Source organism: Elephas maximus, chromosome 10, assembly GCF_024166365.1.
Source record: "Elephas maximus indicus isolate mEleMax1 chromosome 10, mEleMax1 primary haplotype, whole genome shotgun sequence".
In the NCBI taxonomy this organism is placed as follows: Eukaryota; Metazoa; Chordata; class Mammalia; order Proboscidea; family Elephantidae; genus Elephas; species Elephas maximus.
The window spans coordinates 11,444,843-11,457,037 of record NC_064828.1 but is presented as its reverse complement, the minus strand read 5'-3'; the positions used below and the strand labels follow the sequence as shown (position 1 = coordinate 11,457,037).

The 12,195-nt window shown below is 42.4% G+C and overlaps 1 long non-coding RNA gene across 1 annotated transcript; it reads right to left on the bottom strand.

The window, feature by feature from the left end:
- Nucleotides 1-4,585: 4,585 nt before the first annotated feature.
- On the bottom strand, nt 4,586-11,401 carry LOC126084486 (uncharacterized). The gene is made up of 3 exons (XR_007519029.1): nt 11,320-11,401; nt 6,899-6,959; nt 4,586-4,631 (listed from the first exon to the last, which is right to left on the bottom strand). It is a non-coding gene; the product is annotated as an uncharacterized LOC126084486 (long non-coding RNA).
- Between the last annotated feature and the right edge of the window lie 794 nt (nt 11,402-12,195).

Sequence of the window (12,195 nt, the reverse complement as noted above, 5' to 3'; positions counted from 1 at the left end):
CCACAAGCAGACAGCTTTAACAAAGAGAAATTTATTCTCTCAAAGTCTAGGAGGCTAAAAGTCTAATTTCAGGGTGTCAGCTCCAGGGGAAGGCTTTCTGTCTCTGTTAGCTCTGGGGGAAGGTGCTTGTCATCAACCTTCCCCTGGTCTAGGAGCTTCTCAGCACAGAAACCTTGGATCCGAAGGACACACTTCCCTCCTGGTTTTTCATTCTTGATGGTGGGAGGTCCCCTTCTCTGCATGCTTCTCTCTTTTATATCTCAAACAAGATTGACTCAAGGTACAACCTAATCCTGTAGATTGAGTCCTGCCTCATTAACATAACTGCCTCTAATCCTGACTCATTAACATCACAAAGGTAGGATTTACAACATATAGGAAAATCACATCAGATAACAACATGGTGGACAATCATATAATACTGGGAATCACGGCCTAGCCAAGCGACACACATTTTGGGGGGACACGATTCAATCCTTAACACCAAGGAACTCACCATTTGTTTTTTCTCTTGTTGTTTTAGTCACTTAGTCCTTTTTCTTAGCTTACTTTATAATTTTTGTTTGGATACTAGAAATTGTGTATCATATATGTTGTAGGTAGATTAATACAAGAAAGCCACCTTAATCTGGTTAAGGGTTAGTGTTAGCCTTTGTTGGCCTGGACTGTTTCAGTTTTGCACTTATTCCTAGGATGATGTGGCCCATCTACAGCCTCAACTGAAAGCCTTTTTTCTTTTGCTTTCATTTTATTAAACCAGGGTCACTCCACCTTGGAGGACTTTGAACTTCACCCTCTGTCTCCCAGCACCAATGGCTGTTGAAACCTCTGCTCAGCTCCACAGCTTCCCAGCTCATGCTTTCTGCTGTGTTTTTTGAAGTCTTTCCTTTGGCACGCACAGTTTAGGAGAAATAGGACAGAGATTTTGGGGCTTATTTCCCTGAAGTTTCCTTATCTTTATGGTTTTGTCCCTCTAGTCCAGCTGCTTTGGTAGGCTAAAATTCTAGTTCCTGTCTTCTCAATCCAGTGACAGCTCTGCTGTCTTCCAGGACTGTATTCTTCCATGCTACAAATTTGTAAGTACCCGTAATGTTGAGGTTGTACGTCAGCTTGGCTGGGCCATGATTCTCAGTGGTTTGGCAGTTGTGATGTAGTTTGGCAGCTGTGTAGTGATGTAATCACCTTCAGGATGAGATCTGATGTAGTCATCTTCATGATGAGATCTGCTGTGAGCAACAAGTCAGTGGAAAGGGTGTTTCCTTGGGGGTGTGGCCAGCAGCCAATATAGGTGGACTCACTGATATAAGCTCCCTGGCTTTTGCTCACTCTGGATTCTGCAGCTGACTCCTGTTCACCTGACCTCTGGTTCCTAGGACTTGAACTAGCAGCTTACTTGCCAATCTTGGGATTCGTTGACCTAGGCAGCCTGTGAGCCAGAAGTTTTCTGTCTGACTTGTTGATCTTTGGTTTGCCAGCCCCTGTAGCTACATGAATCAGGAGAAGCTTCCAGCTTTACCTACGGACTTGGAACTTTCCCGCCTCTGTAATCATATGAGCCATTTCCTTGATACAAATCTCTCTCTCTCTCTCACCCTACCTTTCCCTCCTTCTCTCCCTGCCCCCCCATATATATATACACATATGCATATATACGTATACACACACACACACATATATGTATATATATATATATGCTTCACTGGTTTTGCTTCTCTAGACCCAGCCTAAGACAAAACCCTCAGGAAAAAAAATCCATGGTGAATGTGGACCTCACTTTGCTGTGCTTCCTTTTCTCAGGGATTATAGCCACTCAAGTCCTGCTTGCATTAGTTGCTGTGTATCTTAGTTATCTAGTGCTGCTATAACAGAAATACCAAAGTGGATGTCTTTAACAGAAATTTATTCTCTCAAAGTCTAGGAGGCTAGAAGTCTGAATTCAGGGCACCGGCTCCAGGGAAGGCTTTCTTTCTCTGTCAGCTCTGGGGGAAGGTCCTTGCTGAATTTCCCCTGGCTGGGGAGCTTCTCAGTGCAGGGACCCTGGGTCCAAAGGATGCACTGTACTCCCACTGCTTCTTTCTTGGTGGCATGAGGTCCCTGTCTTCTCTGTTCAATTCTCTCTTTTATATCTCAAAAGAGGTTGATTCAAGATATAAACTAATCCTGTAGAGGCCTGCCTTATTAACATAACTGCCTCTAATCCTGCCTCATTAATATCATAGAGGTTGGGATTTACAACACATAAGATAGTCACATCAGATCACAAAATGGTGGACAACTACACAATACTGGGAATCATGGCCTAATCAAGTTGACACACATTTTTGGGAGACACAATTCAATCCATAGCACCATGCAATACCTCTAAATAGTGTTTTATGGATTTTTTTTTTTTTTTTTGCTTTTATAAATTTTTTTGTAGGAGGGCTAATTTAATACAAACTACCCCAACATGGCTGAAATGGAAAATTCCATTTTGTGTTATTTAATTGTAATTATTAATTATTGTTTGAGTGTTTATTTTCCTCCCTAGAATCTTTGGGTACAAAATACTTATTCCTTTTAACATCATTAAAGGTTATACACTGTGTTCAGCTGTGTGAAATAAAAGCACATGACAGTGACTTAAGCGAACAGGTAACTCACATAGAGCTTGGCAGTTTAGGACTAGTGCAATAATTCCAGCATCCCAGGCTGACTATCCTTCTGTATCACCACCTTAACGCATGATTTTTATCTTCATGGGCACATCGGAGTTACAAGGTGGTGTTCTACTTCTGGCCTCTCATCTATACTCTCAGCAGAAATAAGAAGGAAGTAAGAAGAAAGACGTGATGCCTAGATCATAAAAACAAGGGTGTCCCTGAAGTATTCCAAAGACTTCTGCTTACATTTCAATGGCCAGAATGGAGTCACATGACCTTCTTTGGTTGCAGAAGAGGCTGGGATATATATATACATTAATCAGGGTACATTGCTGCCCAAATAAAATTTGTCCCCTGTTAAAAAGGGAAAAGGGAGGATGGCTCTTGGCTAGGTGGCTAACAATGGCTGCCACTGTCCTCAGCACTTGGCATGTACCTGAAATTTAGAGATGCTCTGTGGACTAAATGGCCACAGGATGCCATGTGACGAAGAAGAGTGTACTGGACTATGTAGACACACAACTGATCTTACTTTCTTGAAAAACTAAGGGGCACTTGGCAATTTGAGGGAAAATCAGCCCTTTTGTTTCATTTTGTCATTTCCAAGGCATATTTTGAGCATCTACTCTGGCAAGGCATTATCTGTGGGGGATAACAGGGCACCTTTCTGCCCAACCCACCCAGGAAAAGCTTGAGTCAAAGCTGCATTTTCCTCTTTTGCCGTTAGGAATTGAGGAAAGGAAGCAGGGAGGCACAATTGGGAGAAGCCTAGCCTTTGAGATCAGGCCAACCTGGGGTCAAGTCCCGGCTCTATCGCCTACTTAACTGAACAAGTTACATTACTAATCTCTGAGTCTCCACCTTTGAAAACGGGTATGATGACAGTGCCAACCTCATCGTAAATGTGTGGAAGATTTAAAAGAGACAAAGTATCTACAGTTTTTAGCATAGTGTCTAGCACATGCTACGTGTTCAATAAATAGTAGTTATTGACTGTGAAGATGGCCCCACTATAAAAACGATCTCTGTGCTGGTTATAGAGTCCCTGGGTGGTGCAAATGGTTAACATGTTTGGCTGCTAATCAAAAGCTTTTAGGTTCGAGTCCATCCAGAGGCAGAAGAAAACCTGGTAGTCTATTTCCCAAAAATCCTCAGAGGAAAGCCTGGTAGTCTCTTTCCCAAAAATCACCCATTGAAAACCCTATGAAGCACAGTTCTACTCTAAAACACATGGGGTCACCATGAGTTGGAGTCAGTGACAACTGGTGGCTCGTGCTGGAGAGTCTCTGTTTTCCCTTCGTCATGGTGCTTGGTGTCCTGGGGCTTACCTTTTTGGATTGTATTTATGAGCTACCTTGCCCTCTGGGTTCTGGTTAGTGGTAGTGGCTGCAATGTGGCAGCCTTCTCCTAAACTGTACCGCCTCAGTCTGGGATCTGGTAACTTCTCCCTCCTATTGCCCCTTCCGGCTCAGCAGTTGTGAAGGCTTCCCACTGTTGCTCGCTCCAGGGTGCTTCACCATCCTTTATGAGTTTCCCTTAGCCCTTCTCACACCTTGGAAAATATTCTTTTCAGAAAACCCTCCTCAGTTACCCCACCTGAATGTACTATTTGTTTCAGGACCCTGACTGAGACAGTCTGCAACACCAACTTGCCCAGGCTCTCTTTTATTTGTCCTTGTTTGGCTTCCTCTTCTGTCCTTCCCCATCAGTGATTCCAAGACATGACCATACTCAGGCCCCATCTCTTCACTCTCAGCAATCAACCTCACCTCTTATGTTATTGAGAAAATAGAAGCAGTTTGAGCTGATCCACTTTACCTTATACTTGAAGGATGTTTACATGACCCACAGGCCTCCTCGCCTCATTCTTCCAGGTGGAGTGTCCCTTCCCTTTGAGTCCAGCTCCTCTTTCTGGATCCCATGCCCTCCGGCTACTTTAGTCATGCTTCTCTCCCCTGTGTCTTCAGCTTCTGTTTTCACTTCTCTCTTCTTCTAGTGCAGCATAGAAACATCAGGAGATATCCATTTCTTAGGAACAAAATCCCTTACTTTTTTCTGCTTCTTATTTTAACTTCCCCTTATCTCTTTCCCACCCAACAAACCTAAATTCTCCATTTCTTCAACTCACATAATCCTTTTCCCTGTTGCTCTTGGCTTTGGCTGTACTGTAGTGGTGGTCTGACGGACGGGACCCTTGTATGCCCCCTTAACCCTGCTGTGAACATCTGACAGTTTTTCGACCTCATGCTAGTACTCTGCAAACATACCATCAAGTCAAGTCCCATAGCCTTACTTCTATCCAGGTGGCACCCCTAAACACTTCTTAGATTAAAAAAAAAATCTGGAGCTACCATTATCCATCGCTCCTCAGTGATTTCTTAATTGTAAATGTAAAAAACATTTTTCAGTCCTTAGCTTTCACGCAGAGCCCGGGTGGCACTGTGGTTGAGTGATATGGCTGCTAACCAGAAGGTCAGTAGTTTATAATCCACCAGACATTCTTTGGAACCCCTGTGGAGAAGTTCTACTCTGTTCTCTAGAGTCACTATGGATCAGAGTCGACTTGATGGCAACAGGTCTGGTTTGGGGGTAACTTTCATGCAGGCTCTACAGCTGCTGGTCATGCCCTCCTTGAATCTCTACTCTCCCACATCTTCCTGAAACTTTAGTCTCCTGGTTCTTCATGTACCTCCCGGGTCATTTTTCTTTGACCCCTTTCTTACTCCTCTCATCCTTTCCATATCCTCTTCCCTAAGCCACTTCTCTTTCCCCTGAATATCAAGGATTCTTAATCTGGAAAAAAAAGGGTCCCCTGAAATTGTACATATATTTGTGTATGTGATTTTTCATATGTGCCTTTCTCTGGGGAGGCTATTCATGGCTTTCATCGCATTCTCAAAGGGATCAAGTATCCCCAAAAGGTTAGGTGGTCTGTAATCAGGCATCCCTGAGCAATCTCATCCACTCTTGTTTTCCTACCTCCTACATGATAATGATTTCCAAATCCTTTTCTCAGGCCTGACACTTTCCAATTTAAAGCACCTCAATGGTTTTTCATTGCCTGTCCTTTACATAATGCATTAAGGCCCTCTAAGATCTGGCCCTGACTGCCTCTCCAGCCTCAAGTCTTAAAGTTCCCTGCCTTCTAGTTTGAGTTTCAGAAATAGTGAAGTGCTTTAGCTATGCTGGGAGAGTAGGATTCTGCCAGATCCCACTCTCATAACTACTCTATATCAGGATGTCTCTGCCTGCCCTTGTGGCCTCTTAACTTTGTCCTGGACATTACATTCATTTGTTGGTTAAGGAGACTTCCTGTCCCAGCAATTTCTGTCTTTCTTTTCAGTAACATTAAAAGTCAGTGCCTTAGCAGGTAATACACTGTTCTTTGTGTCACACAGGAAAAATGACACTTCAAAAGAAGAGTTGTTATTTTAATTGGAAGATTTCAGATACTTTATTGAACTATCTTATTCTTCTATTCTAAGCCACCACCCATCTGTCAGTTTGCCATACTGTGGCAGCTTGTATGTTGCTATGATACTGGAAGCTATGCCACTGGTATTTCAAATACCAGCAGGTCACCCATGGCTGACAGGTTTCAGCAGTGCTTCCAGGGTAAGACAGACTAGGAAGAAAGACTTGGCAATCTACTTCCAAAAATTAGCCAATGAAAACCATGTAGATCACAACAGAATCTTGTCCGATATTGTGTGGAAGATGAGCTCCCTAGGTTGGAAAGCACTCAAGATCAACAATGGACTCAAACATACCAATAATTGTGAGGATGGCACAGGACCAGACAATGTTTTATTCTGTTATATACATAAGGCTGCCAGGAGTCAGAGCCAACTTCCACGGACACTAACAACAACAACATCAACAACAACAATATTTTAACTATTCAAATGGTAAAAACAAACTCAGCTCAGGCTTCGGCTCCTCCTGGAAGCTTCCGCAATATGCTTCCCTTCTGGGCTAGATTAGGTGCCCTTCTGATGTGCTCTTGTTGGCCCTTGTACCCTTTCCTCACTGGACCTGCCACCCTGAGTTGTAATTCTGTTTTCGTATATGTCACCTCTTCTCAAGAGCAGGGGTGTTTTTTTTTTTTCGCCTTTGTGCCTCAGAACGTAACACAGTATCTTGACACATAGTAGGTTCTCAATAAATGTTGACTGAACTGAAGTAAAATGAAAAAATGATGGTCCTTCCTCTTCCTGACAGAGACTTCTTCCGATCTGATTCTCATGAGTTCTTACCTGCCACAGGGGTGTGTCCTTCTCCAGCCAACTCTCCACATTGCTCCCAAGAAATGCGATCCTAAGAAAACAAACCTCATGATACCAAAGCCAGAAATCATAAAGGATATATAGATCTGACTTTAGAAAGTAAAACTTTTATACTGAAAACATAGTTAATGCAAACTAACTTCTACATAGATCAAAGATTTAAACATTAAAAAGAAAGAAATGACAAAAATGCTAAAAGAAATGTGTTATCTTTTTTTGACTTTGGAGTACAGATGGCCCTTTTAACCATGATCCCAAATCCACAAGCCATGAAGGAAGACATAAATTTATCTACATAAAAACATTAGACTTCTGAATGGCAATAATAATAATGCCATAAAGAAAGTCAAAATAACTTTATTTTGATCTATTACTCCTAAGCTTATGTTTAAAAATTGATTAAAAGAACATTGAGGTGAAATTCTTTTTACTATTTCTAAAGATTTTAAGAACTCAGAAAAGGAGGTATTTATGTTAGGCCCAGATCCTTTTAGCAATATATCCTTCACAAGCATACGTAGATTAAGACAAGCTCAGCATTTGTCTTCTAAACTTATGTTTGTTATCATGATTAGGTAATTCTCAGATAATCTATAATTTAACATAGTAAAACTTTCAGCAACTAAGCTGTCGTTGCTACATTTACAAAGTAACTTCTGGGTAAGAGAAACCTTTTAAACAGATTGTTTGGTTTTGCATTTAGACTCAATGCTCATTTAAGACACCCATTTCAATAATTTTTGCAAACTTAGGAAAATGCAGTTACTAATATGGCTTCATTCAATTATACCTAAACTCTGCAAAATATTCCCATTGCATGCTTAAGTACAATGGAATCAATAAGCTTAATTGTATAAGCAAAAGTGATGGCTTTTCTTTCACATTTAAATTATACTTGTTTCACACTTAAAATAATGCCTGAAAACTAGTTGGGCCTTGACCGGGACAGGTTACTACATTTTTCAGCCTCCTTTTTTCAATGTTAGTTTGGAATTTTATGTTCTACTTTTCCACCTATCTTCAAATAGACTCTTTAGTATGTAAAACTGAGTGGCTGACACTACCACCAACCTGGTGACCACTAAATTGACCATGGACCAGAACCTGATTCTATCAAAGAGGCTTCCCTGTATATCACCACAAACTTCAAATACTCTGAGTAGAGTTTGAATAAGACCAATTTTGCTTAACCAGGACTTGATGTGTTAGATTCCAGGATGTTTTCTGGTTTCACACGTGTTATGGATTGAATTGTGTCCTCCAAAAATGTGTGTCAATTGGCTAGGACATGATTCCCAGTATTGTGTGGCTGTCCACCATTTTGTGATTTGATGTGATTATCCTACGTGTCATAAATCCTAACCTCTAAGATATTAATGAGGCAGGATTAGAGAGTTATGTTAATGAGGCAGGGCTCGATCTATAGGATTAGTTTGTATCTTGAGTCAATCTCTATTGAAATCTAAAAGAGAGAATCAAGCAGAGAGCAGAGGGACCTCATGCCACCAAGAATGAAGCACCAGGAGCAGGGTGTGCCCTTTGGACCCAAATTCCCTGTGCTGAGAAGCTCCTAGACCAGAGGAAGTTTGATGACAAAGACCTTCCCCACAGCAGACAGAAAGAAAAAGCCTTCCCCTAGAGCTGGTGCCCTGAATTCAGTCTTCTAGCCTCCTAGGCTGTGAGAAAATAAATTTCCGTTTGTCAAAGCCATCCATTTATGGTACTTCTGTTATAGCAGCACTAGATAAATAAGATGGTACCCAACACATCTGTGCCTGTATATATTACTTCCTGCTCTTGCTCCTATTTGCCCATATTATCCAGGATTAACTGAAAGAAAGTCACTTCTCAGGAACAGTGCTGACTGTATTGTCAGAGCAGAGCAGGCAGTCACTGACTTCAGTCTAGATTCAAAAACTGAGGTTTTACTTTCTGAAGAGGTAAGATGGAAATCAATATCCAATCCTGCTCCTTCTAAAGCCTGGTAGCCATCCCCATGGAGGCGGTCAGCAGCCCTGGTGCGGAAGGTGGGAGGCTGGCCTCTGACTGGAAAAAAAAAAAGAGGTGTGGAAATGTGGAAGTCGGGGTGGCTTCCCTCAGAATTCCCCAAGCTCTGCCACAGAGGGCCGTGCGAAGCTCTCTCAGAGAGTGGGTGGGGCGCCGTCCTACAAAGTGAGGGACCCAGGGCGGGTGCCACAGCCACTTCCCACATCCTCCATGGCCTCTGCCCCTGTAGGGCCCTTCTAACTTTTTATTTTCAGAAATTTCAGCCCTACAGAAAAGTTGGAAGCATGATAAAATTAACCCCTGTTTATTCTTCATCTGGCTGTTGACGACATTTTGCTTGAAAAAATTCTTTAAATAAACACCTTTTCTGCCTGCTCAGGCAGTATCTGTTCACAGTGACTAAGGAAGTTTCACAGAGGAAACACAAATAACAAGTAAACATGTGAAACATTGCTCAACCTAACTTCTCTTAAAAATACAAAGTAAAACAATGAGATACAATTCTTCATGATATTAACCAGCTGCGGGAGGAAGCGCAGAGGAAATGAGCCCTCTCTCTTATTTCTGTTGGTGGCAGTGTAACAGTACAGTCTCTGGAGGGCATATTCACAGTGGGTGGGTATTCCTTGCAGCATGGGTTATAGCAGTTAAAAGCTGGAAACAGTCCCAAAACAGGATTGGGTTAAAAAAAAACAAACAAAAACACATATTCATATAATGAAATAGTATAAAGGCATAAAAAGCTATATTGGAAAAAAAAAAAAAAACAGTTGCCTTGAGTGAATTCCAATTCATGGTGACTCCATGTGTGTCAGAACAGAGCAGACCCATAGGGTGTTCAATGGCTGTGAGGTTGCTTGCCAGGCCTTTTTTTCTGAGGCATCTCTGGATGCTTTTGAACTGCCAAGTGCTTAATCATTTGTGCCACTCAGGGGTTCTGTTATTACAGAAATAGATACATTGCCCATGATATGTAACTAAATTTAAAAAAAAAGCAGTTTGCAGAGAAATAGATGCAGAATGATTACATACTTATGAACATATATATCAATATTTATGTATGTATATATATATAGACAAAGTCTGGGAATAAATACCAGTATACTCACAGTGGTTGTGTTTGGTACTAGGATAACAGATTTTAATTTTTCTCTTTATTTGTATCTATATTGTCTACTTTTCATAATGCTCATGAATTTTATAATTAAAAAAAAATTCACAGCCAGTAGAAAAGTTGGGTTTTATTGGTTTGTTTATTTTAATCAAATGAAGAATGTCCAGAAGTCAGACATAACTACAAGGGAGAAAACCCTGTCCCCACTGGCACCTGCATCACTGTGGAAAGGAAAAAGCCCACATTCTGTTTGTTCCTCGGCACCCCAGGTCCTCTACAGTCTCCTCCACTCCTCAGTTCTCTCCAAATACCCCAAGCTCCACTCACACTGAGCTTTTCAGCTTCCACTAAACGCACTAAGCCCTTTTAGGACTCCTCTGCCTTGCACTCCCTTCCAGCCCTCCTCCAACCAGTAAATTCTCCTCATCACGAAAACCACCCTAACTGTCCTGACCTGTTGAAGCTGCCTTAACCCCTGCAGGTGGGGCCAGTTGCTTTCCCGGCATCACAATCTACCTACAGGTCTATAAGCCAGAGTAGCAAGCTCCTGGCAGGAGGAACTTTCCCTGGTGCCAGCCCAATGTCCAGCGTCTAGCAGGTGCTCAGTTAATATTTGCAGAATGACTGAATGATTGCAGTGAGTACTGAGACTGGATGGATGGGTTGGAGCAAGATTGTGGAATTCCTTTAAGGCCAGGTTAATAAGAAGAAAGCCAAAGTTTTGGGGCACCTTTGTCCTGGGGATCAGATGACCTCTCTTTTTATGCTCGTTCCCATGTTAACACTGGCAACAGCAGGTAGAGCAGGAGTGGCTTGACTAAAACTTCAAAGCTAGGAGGCTTTTGGACCACCAGAATGCGTATCTGCAAAATAGTCCAGAAATGGCAGTGGCCTGCCATTCTCACATGGTGATCTGGCCCCACATCACTGGCCCTGACCTGACTCAGTGAGGGCAATGATAGAAGGGGAAGGATGGAGGCTCCTGACCAAGCCAGGCTTCAGGAAAACTCCTACTCCCTCAGCTGCTGAGCTGAGGATAACCCACCCTCAAACACAAGTGTCCCTAAAATGCGCTATGTGGCCAGAGTCTGGTTAACCAAAAGGTAAACTGGACTTTGAAACGAAAATATTTGTACTGAATTAGGACAAATGGGCTCCTGGTAACCAAGGCCCAGATGTGCATGATTCTGGAAAAGGTTGGTTTTCTACTGCTGCTGTACAAATTACCACCAACTCGGTGGCTTAAAATAACAGGGTTTATTATACTTACAGTTCTAAGTATTAGAAGTCCAGCACAGGCCTTTTGGAGCTACAGTCAAAGTGTCTGTCAGCAGGACTGCATTCCTCTCTGGCGGCCCCTCAGGAGAATCCATTTCCTTGCCTCGTCTAGCTTCCAGAGGCCACCCACATTCCTGGGCTCCTGGCCCCCTTCCTTCCTCTTCAAAGCCAGCAGCGTTGCATCTTTCTGACCATTCTTCCATAGTTGCATCTCCCAGCCAGGAAAGGCTCTCCACTTTTGAGGACTCATGTGGTCGGAGTGGGCCATCTCAGATAATCCAGGTAATTTCCCCATCTGCAAAATCCCTTTTGCTGTGTCAGGTAACATATTTGTAGCTTCTGGGGATTATGACACAGACATATTTGGAGGGCCATTACTCTGTCTGCCATAGGGGGTGATATGGAGAAAAGCCTAAAAACATTAATAATAAGACAGTTCTGTATTTAATGATATGGAAAATACCTACGAGATGTTGTTAAAGAAAAATAAGTGATTTCAGTAAGTATGTATTCAGACTGATCCAACTTTGTGGGACCTCATCCCTCCCACCCCTGCCCCCAGCACTAAACTCCAATTGCACACTCACTGAGCCACCTCCTACCTGCCATGGCCTGACCCCACCAATGAGTGGTGGAGCCCATCTCACGCCCTCATACCCCCAGAACACTGGGCACCCGGATGGGGGAGTCTCAGCTCAGGTTTTGCTAGTATGAGTTATTAGATAAATGGATATTTCTCACTGACATATGATAAACTGTCTTTTAGTAAACTCATTTGTGATGAGTAGATCTACAGTTAATCATAGCAATAACAATAAAAATAACTAATGGAAAATTCTCACAAACCTACCAACTTCCTATTCCCTGG